This window comes from Palaemon carinicauda, chromosome 5 (genome assembly GCF_036898095.1).
Source record: "Palaemon carinicauda isolate YSFRI2023 chromosome 5, ASM3689809v2, whole genome shotgun sequence".
Classification (NCBI taxonomy): domain Eukaryota; kingdom Metazoa; phylum Arthropoda; class Malacostraca; order Decapoda; family Palaemonidae; genus Palaemon; species Palaemon carinicauda.
In genome coordinates, this window is record NC_090729.1 from 88,591,810 (window position 1) to 88,601,809 (window position 10,000).

Genomic DNA, 10,000 nt, shown 5'->3' on the forward strand with positions numbered 1-10,000 from the left:
AAATTGAGTACCCCTTTTCGTGTGTTGGAGAATTTCGCGTCCCCACCCCCTGTTTATTTCGATTTGCATGCTTTTATTGCTCCGGGGTCGGCGCCATTGCATCATGTTCCAAATAGCTCAGAAACACTTAGTTATTTAGTCATTTTACTGTAGGAATATGTTTTGTATTATTATTTTGAAGTGGGGTATGTTTATGGTATCCCCCCATTCTTTCATGGTGTTTCTTGTGTGTTTTTTATCAGCATTGAATTAGGTTAGCCTACCCTAGCTGGCGGTCATGCCTGGTAAATTTCCACTATGCACCATACCTTCTTTCACCTAAACTTTCTGGTTGGGTGAGGCTGTCTATCCTCCCATGCCGTTGATTCGTCACGGCGGGAAGCTGCGGTCTTGAAGGTCCTTCTGGGAGTTGGATAGTATTCTCAGTCGCCCTAGGGTGACTGTTCCCACTTTCCACTTAGCCTATATGCGTGGCGATGTGGTACAAGTCTTGGGATCCTGTTCCCTATGTCTCTTTATGTTTACCCATTGGGATGCACTACACCCTGCTCTGATGCTGACTAGTAGACCTGCTTCTGTCACCTTAACCATTAATGGACTTCTCTCTTAATCTTTGGTAGGCTATGCCTGGTTGTGAGGATGTGTCCTCTGTGCCCTATCACAGCAAATCTTTTGGATCACTATTGCTTTTCTAGGTGTCTTGCTTTCTGAATCTCTTAACACCACCCCCTTCTTTCCCCCTCCTTGTGCCTGTTAGTGTGCCTACTTGTAGGCTATCTTTCCTTCTCTAGGTAGGTGAGATTTTCTCCAACCCCCTCTCTGCCTCCTTAGAGACCACCCTTGGGTGTCTCTTTCACCCTTCCCTTCCTAGTTAGGCCATAACCTGACTGTACTGGGAACTATGTTTCTCTTGTCTAGTCATCTCACCCCAGCTTTTGAGCTTTCCCTCACCCGCTAGGTAGGCTAGGTCTACACATTTCTCCCTATGGCCTAACCCTATCTAGGCATGGAGTTGGTACCCCTTGGGGTCCTCCTCTGCTGCCTTGGCAGTGTCTGTTCTATGTCTGCAGCTTCACTTCTTGTGGTATATCAATCTTGCTATTGAGTCTTAACTCCCTTGCCATATTAGCCCATCTAGGCAGAGGTGTTGCATTCTGTACCTGCTTTCTGTCTTGTCAGCTTGAGATATCCCTCTTGCTATGGAGTCTTGACTCCCTTGCCAGGTTAGCCTATCTAGACAGAGGTGCTGCCTTCTGTCTGTGCTTTCTGTCTTATCCACTTCAGTTCCTCTAGCACTGGCTGTATGTTGGCTATGGGTCATCCCTTCTGGCACCACAGCTGCAGCATTAGACTAGACAGCTGCTCTCTCCTATCCCACATCTGATGAGCATTGTCTTCTAGAGTTGGTCAGTTGGATCCTGCCTGATTGTCAGGATATACTTTAAATCTATAATTCTCAGTTTCCTGGCTGTCTTGTACGGCTCTCATTATCTTACAGGCTGCAGCTCCACTTTTCATAAGTTAATGATAATGATCAGGTCTTGGAAGGTTCACTTATTAACTGCCTTTCTTTCCTGTACTTCCCCTGAGTAAGGACCCTTCCCTATGGGACTGTTCACTCTCCCCCTGTTGACTTTACAATGCATCTGCTGCCTTGTGTCAACATGCCAGGGGTACTGACAGGTCAGTCTTTTACTAGCTAATAGAAATAGTTGCCACATCCCAGCTGCTGCTACCTCGGGGACAGCTGTTGCTGGTATAGGCAATATGATGGGTGAACTTGCCTTCTTGGTTTTATCCAATAGACCTACTGTGGAGGTTCTGGTGTCCCTTTGATGTGATCATTTCCTCCATATTCGTACCACACTGTCATTTCATTTTACTTCATAAATCACTACAGATTTCTGAGCTGCTTGGCATGTGTTCTGATTATGCTTAATCTTAGCCATTCTTTAGGCGATAGGTCTATTTAGATTTGAGTGTGTTTTGTTTAACTAATTTGAAGAAGATATAATTTCTAATGATATGTACTCATTGAAATGACTTATCGGAGCCTTTGTAGGGTGACGGCCAGATCCCGTAGAAAACGGGAATATTCTGAACTGTGGCCGTCGTTCTAAAAACGATTTTGGCGGGAGAAGCTAACTTAAAAAAACCACCTAACGTATGCTAAAAGCCGTATCCTTACCCAGGGGGGCTTCGCCCCCCCCGAACCGCCCCCCCCCCCCTCCCCTTACACAACAGTTTCCTTACCTACGAGTACGACGGGAGAAGCTAACTTAAAAAACCCACCTAACCTATGCTAAAAGCCGTGTCCTTACCCAGGGGGGCTGCGCCCCCCCGGACCCCCCCCCCCTTACACAACATATTTAAGTTCCGTAGACCATTTCCAAACGTTTTTATTCTATACAAGATAACAGTCGGAGCGATAATAAGCAAATTAGGACGCTTGGCCGTAGCGCTACAAACTACCCGACTTATCTTTACAGGTCACTGATGACATGGAGTGTTCAACGGGCACCTGTACCAGGCGGGTCAATTTGCCCCGTGGCCACAAGACCTGCCGGAAACATGGTGATTGTCTTGTTTCCAACGAATCCATTGCAATCTGGTAACCTACCAACTGCCAGGTTTGCTCATATCTCCTTCAAACCGGCTTCTATGCCACTGACATCTCCTTGGACGTTCGAGATCGAAGTCGGACGATGCTCCGACACTGAGTAAGAGGCTTCCAGAAGAGCTCTTAACAAGGTGCCCCTTATCTTCCTTCTCTGGAACTGAAGGACCTCCTCTTTCCAAAGGCTGAAGTGACCTCTGTGTTTACTCACCAATTACTGACGGTTCAACTACCGCCAGTACCAGCAGATCATGTGGATGATTATGTCCGGAACACTCTGCAAGTCATGAGCCTGGACAGTGAGAACATGTCGACTACTTTTTCTATGTTGTCAGAGAGGGAGAGGATCCTTCTGACCACGGAAGCCTTAGGAGAGTCATTGGATGTACATCAGGTGTGTACAGTTCCCAGTGCCTCTTTAGTTTGTTCCCTCATCACTGCTGCTCAAGCCCCCACTTCCACCTCCACCCTGGTTCCAATATTAGAGAAACCATAGCTTCCTGATAACTTGGAACTAATGGCGTCTATGAAAGCTTTCATGGAGAACCTAACCGCCAAATATGAACGTTCTCAAGCGGACCTAACAGCGAGGATAGAAGCTTTACAAAAGGCACCTGTTTCTAAGGCTCCTCCAGCTTCCAGCCTACCCGAATGTACAGTTAAGATCCTTAGCACTATGCTGAGCATATGGCCTTAACCGAAGGGTTCCTCCATATGGTTTGTGTTCCAGGCCAGTTTCGGACTTGGAATTCTTTCCATCAATTGATAGATATCCTTACAGCTATGTTAGGCTTAACTCAGAAGCGTTCATTAGGGATGGTACGATCCCTAAGGAAACAATCATTTTGGACCATAGCAAGGCTTAATCCCTTTTGGTTAGGGAGTTAAAGACACCTGAATTCACTAATACCCAACTTTCTGCCTTTGGCAGGAAACAGGCAACTTTTGTGGCCCCCAAGGATACTGTCTTCCCCTTTGCTTCTAAAAGCTTAGAGGCCGTGATGAAAGCAGTAGTGGAGAACAGGCCATTCGCATTGCTAGAGGAATGTAATCCTGTCTCTCTGGCCCTTCCTTGTAACTTGAACAACTAGGAGGACATCCAATATACCTTCACTGTTGGAAAACCAGATAGGGACATCGGTGGCAAACTGTTTAATGAGAAACTGCCAAGGATTCCCGAATCCCTTTTAAAGGAAGAATTGGAAGCTAAAGAGAGACTTTGTGCCTCTTTATCCTTCCATTCTTATCTAGGGACGCTTACTGAAACTATTCCAAATCTGATCTCTATCCTGTTTTGGCAAAAACTCACCTAGTCATGCTTCATAGGAATCTCCATGCTTTCTTCCTAGCCAGGAAGGCATGTAGAGAACACGTCCTAGCCTTGTTACAAGCACACATGAACTTAGAAAACCGATCGACTCCAATATCTATCTCTTCTCTGAAAAATTGGTTAAAGAAGGACCTCAACCCAAGGGCAAGAAGCCCAGAAGTCACTTTAAGGGAAGGAAATCCTTTTCTGTCGCTACAGCCTCAGTTACCGCCATCCTTCAGGCTGTGTACACAGTTCCCCAGCAGTATGTTTCACAGTCTCTAGCCTTCTATCCAGTGTACGAGAGAGCTACCATCACGTTCCACCCTGCCAAAGCTCATAAGAAGGGCTCCGATAACAGGGGAAGGCCTTGAAGAGGCGGTCAAACTAGAGGCTGAGGAAGTAGAGGCAAGGCGACTAAAGATGCAGGTCCTTCACAACAACAATAAGGAGCTTCCGGTAGGGGATGACTTAACTTGTTCAGGGATCAATGGGAGTTCGATCCCTGGGCTCACAGCATAGTCTCAAAAGGGCTTGGCTGGAAATTGAAACAGAAATCACCACGGTTCAAGAGGTTCTTTACACCCACAACCCCCTTTTTGGAGGATTATGTTCAGGACCTTCTCCGGAAGGAAATCATCCGTTGCACAAAATCCATTAACTTTCAAGGGCTGCTATTCTGCATGCCTGAAAAAGCTTCAAACACTCTTCAAACTATTCTAGACTTGTCCCCACTAAACAAATTCCTTCTGAACGACAAATTTCATATGCTGACTATATTGCGAATATGGACCCTACTACCCCAAGGGGCCTACACCGTTTCCATAGATCTTAGGTCGGCGTTTCTCCCCCTACCTTGGTTTCAAATCAGCATGAAAGACCTACATATTCAAAGCTATGCCCTTTGGGCTTAGAATAGCTCCAAAGATTTTCATGAAGCTAGTCGAGGCCATTGTTCAACAACTTTGAAACAGAGGCTTTCAGGTGATAGTGTACCTGGACATCTGGTTAGTCTGGTCTGCGACGAAGTCGGAATGTCTTCGAACAGCCCAAGAGCTCATAAACTTGCTACAATCTCTTGGCTTCCAAATCATCCTCAAGAAGTCCTGGCTATCTCCAGCTCCCAAATTCCAGTGGTTAGGACTTCACTGGAATCTACAGTCACACACCCTCTCTCTACCACAAGACAAAAGAAAGGGAATCGCAAACTCGGTCAGGTGCCTACTTCGTTCAAAATTACTCACCAGATGACAACAGGAAAAGGTCTTGGGGTCGTTACAGTCCACTGCTGTGACAGACCCAATCCTGAAAGCAAGACTCAAAGATGCCAACAGAGTCTGGAGAAGAAAGGCATCCAATGCTCGGAGAGATCTTCACCATAAAATCTCGGTCTTATTGCGGAAGCAGCTCAAGCCCTAGTCCACTGACAAGAGTCTATGGAACTTCGTCCCTCTACAGTACCCTCCTTCTTCCGTGACTATTCACACAGACGCCTTGCAACAAGGTTGTGGAGGGGGGGGGGAGAAACTCCTCTTTCAAGAAAGTGCAGGGTCAGTGGTCGATTGTATTTCAGAAGTTTCACATTAATGTTCTGGAAGCTATGGCACTATTTCTAACTTTGAAGAGGCTATACCCAAAGACGAAATCACGCATCATATTGGTCATTGACAACAATACAATAGTATATTGTGTCCACAGATTGGGCTCCAGATCTCCTCAGATCAACCATGTAATCCTAGCCATTCTCGCTTTAGCAAAAAGGAGGTAATGGCATTTTTCAGCAGTTCACCTCAAAGGGGTTCGCAATGTGACAGTTTACGCCCTTCCCAGATCCAAGCTTCATGAAACAGAATGGTCTCTGGACGCAAAATCCCTCTTGTTTCATTCTAGACCAAGTCCCAGAACTACAAATCAATCTCTTTGCTATGAGCCTCAACGAAAAGCTTCTCCGGTATGTAGCACCAAACTTAGATCCAGAAGCAACAGGAATGGATATGATGTCTCTAGATTAGAGCCAATGGGCTTACATTTACCTATTTCCTCCATTCAACCTCCTATTGAAAGTACTGAACAAACTGCGTACTTTCAGGGGAACAGCAGCTCTTGTGGGTTCCCAAGTGTCCCAAGAGCAATTGGTACCCTCTTGTCCTTGAACTCAAGCATCTCTAGGTCCCTCTACCATCTCCAGTGCTGTCCCAGGATGTTCAACAAAAGATGGTCTTTTGCTTCCTCTTCGATAATGAAAACCCTTCAACTTATGTTTTTCTCGCCCTCGCGGCTCAAAGAAAATTAGGAATTGTGAAGGAAAGGATTGATTTCATAGAAGAGTACAAATCAAACACCACAAAATGACAATATCTGTCTTCCTGGAAATAAAATGGGTTGCGTTCGAGGAAAGTTATCAGCCCTCTTCTATTTCTATGGACTTCTGTATTTCTTTATTTCACTACACGATCAAGGTCTAGCCTCTATAACTATTGCCTCTTGTAAGTCGGTACTAACCAGACTGATCCCTTATGCTTTTGATATCAAACTCAATAGTGAGCTGTTCAATAAGATCGCAAAGACTTGGGCTAAACTGAAACCTAATGCTCTTCACAAGGCTATTTCATGGTCCTTGGATAAAGACCTGCACTTTCCCTCTTCGATAGATAACGCTTCTGCCTCTCTAAGGAATCTTACTCAAAAGTCTATCTTTTTGCTTGCTATGGCTTCTGGTGCTACCGTCAGTGAGATTGTGGACCTTTCAAAGGATGATAGCCACATTGAATTCTCGGATTCGGGAAAGGTAAACCTTTATCCAGATCCTGCCTTCTTGGCGAAAAAAGAAAAACTTCCCATAAAACGCTGGGAGCCCTGGAAGATTGTCCCACTACAGGAGGACCCTTCTCTGTGCCCCATGGAGTACCTCAAGGCCTACCTATCGAAGAGTTGTGCCTTTAAAGGCGGGCATCTTTTTAAAGGGGAGACAACAAGATCTAATCTTTCTCTGAAAAAGCTGAGGTCCAAACCCACCTTTTTCATCAGAAGGGCTGACCTGCAAAGTATTCCAGGGGATCATGACCCTAGAAAAGTTGCCTCTTCCTTAAATATTTTCCAATCTATGTCCTTTGCAGGGTTACAGGTTTACACAAGATAGAAATCTTCAAGAGTGATGTTCAAACATTACTTACATCAGTTGGAAGGGGTTAAACACTTTGTGGTGGCCACTGGTAGTGTGATTAAAACTGATTCTTAAGTTTTGTGCATGGACTCCTATGGACTGTACTGTTTGGGACTTCTCAATCTACATGGTGTAAGGGAACTATAATCTCTTGTTCCATATATAATGAGTCATAGGTGATATTTTCCTTTTATGTCACGAGTATTAATGTTTTACTACTCTAATCCATAATTTGGGGTCTGAAAGCTCTGGTTTTCTGTATATATATATATATATATATATATATATATATATATATATATATATATTCCTACGAAGCTGGTCTAGTGTAGAGTAAATAAAGTAGTTTATTATTGATTTTACTTATATTTTATATTGTTTTCATATATGTATTGAAGAGATGAATAGTCAGCTCTCATAAAGAACTCCTCTTATGTAAATGTAAGTGTGATATGTAAATTACGTAAGACTCTCGTCGTTAATTTCATTGTATTCTTTATTCAAGTCAGTATGTATAAATTTATGTTATTTTTAAGAATTAACTTTTTATTTCACGTATTTTTGTTTTGAATTCTTGCGTAATCTATTTGAGAGTGATGTGGGATTCGTGCGCGATATGAACAAGGGCTTATGTAATGTTTTTTTAAACTTTTATGAGGCATTGCATCGTGTTTGAGAGAGAATACACAGGACCATGTGTTTTGGAAAATTTTGTACCCCGTGCTTGGAATTTTTGCAAAAAGCCTAGTGATAAATGTTATCTTTTTTTTTTTATTTCAGGGATATAGGGTGGGCGGAGTTAGCTTGGAGAGTTGTTTCGCGGGTCCGTTGATATGCATCTGAGAGTTGTCTGAAAACCCTTGATTCACCTCTTGACATTTTTATCTAATTGAAAACTCTGATGCCCTTAGGCCAAGGTCCCCACGCTTCCCAAATCTTTTGGAAATTTCTGGAAGCAGCTAGGTTTTTTATATTAATGGGGACACCAGGGTTAGAGACAGATAGAAAAATCCTGCCTTAAGATCGTCTCTCACCTCTTTCCCTCTCGCATGCTGTTCAGAGTATTGTTTTAAAAGTGTTCAATGTCTTTAGTATGTGACCGAGAGCAAATCGTGTGTTGAAAAGATACGTAAGACAAAACGGTGATTTTGAATTCATTGTATTAGGGTGAATGTTAGCACTGTGTAAAGTTCTTGTAAATGGCCCTGTAATAACGAGAACAGATTTTTTATTGTGATCTGGTTATCTATTTTCATTCAGTATCTAACTTGAATATTGTATTTTTCAGATTTAATTTCAAGCTTTTATATAATTTTCATTGTAGTATTTCTTTTGTCTTAGTCTAAGGTCTATTCAGATTCAACATTTAAAGTCTAGTGTTTACATAATTTTCAAACCGTAATATTTTGTCTTAATCTAAGTTTTGTTCAGACTTAATTTTTTCGAGTGACTTATTTTGTTATCATGTAAATTCTTTCAAAGTGTTGTAATCTATATAGAATATGTTTTTTGTAAAGACTACATTATTCAAATTACTATTGTTTAGAGCCATATTCGCACGTGTCCTGTCAAGAACCATATCAAGTTTTGAGTAATTCTTAAGAATAATTACCCAGTTTAGTTTTGAGTGTACTTAAGAGACCTTTTGATATACAGTTTTTTATATATTGCTGTCTGGAAGTTATTTTACTGTCTCAGAATTCGTGTATTAATATTTTAAAGTGTTACAGTTTTAATGTAAAAGCAAACAAATGAGTTTGAGGTTGAGTAACTTGCCAGTCGTATTATACATAATATTATATGTTCGGTTCCCAGTCACGACCCATAGTATAATATATTTTTGGGGCCCAGACCCGGGAGCCATAATCGTATAATAATATATAGATATACACACACACACACATATATATATATTATATATATATATATATATATATATATATATATATATATATATATATATATATATATATTTATATTGTATATAATATTTTATTACCAATACTACATGTATGTACTATTGGACACAAGAAATGAGTACTGTTCCTTTTTGAGTTTCCTTTTCTTTGGACCTGCTATCTATGTAATATAGAAATAATGTATCAAAATTTTTAACCCTCCTTTTATAGACTTCGGTATTTTCATCTTTTGGAGACAAAATTCTTATCTGCAGTGAGTAGGACTATATTATTGATCGACTTTGCTCATACTTTTGTACAAAATTCTCGCTTACTCTCCTTGTTCGGTACCATAGTTACCAATGCTGTATGAAGTATGCTTTATTGCTGATATATATGGAGTTACAGGGTTACAACTCTTTTGGCCACAACTGAGAATGATAATTTTCTGGTATACTTCCATCAAGACGACATGGCTTGAGCCCAAAAAACTAAACAGATTTACACATAGGAAAAATCTATTTTTGGGTGAGATAGCCTTATCATCCTGATGGCCCGCCTGTTACTTTTCCATCCCATCCCAATTCTCAATGTGAGACCTTGTGTCATGCGTAATGCGATGATTTCTCCTGGAATGGTTCAACAGAAAACGTGTTAGCTGTAGCATATTGAGATTGGGATTTGTAACGGTTCTCTCACCCACGTATCCTACCCACACCTTTTCTTCAAGACAAGGTTAACTCTATTCGGGGAAAGGATAACCATGGCTTGTTATTAACACAACTCTGATTTATACACGATATCTCTCGAGATATTCGCTCTGGAGGTCAGAACTCCTTTGTTACCTCGAAGGTAGAATTTCTCTGTTATATCACTTGCAGAAATATCCGTAGTAGGAGTTGCCAATGAAGAACTTCTATTGGAACGACATGGCTATCTCACTGAAAAAATAGATTTTTCCTATGTCAAAATCAGTGTTAGAAGAAGATCTCTAAAATTAGATTACAGGAAGC

At 41.7% G+C, this 10,000-nt stretch overlaps 1 protein-coding gene across 1 annotated transcript in view; it reads right to left on the bottom strand.

Moving 5' to 3' along the window:
• Positions 1 to 10,000, bottom strand: part of LOC137641366 (uncharacterized) — a 413,026-nt gene that overhangs the window by 168,631 nt on the left and 234,395 nt on the right.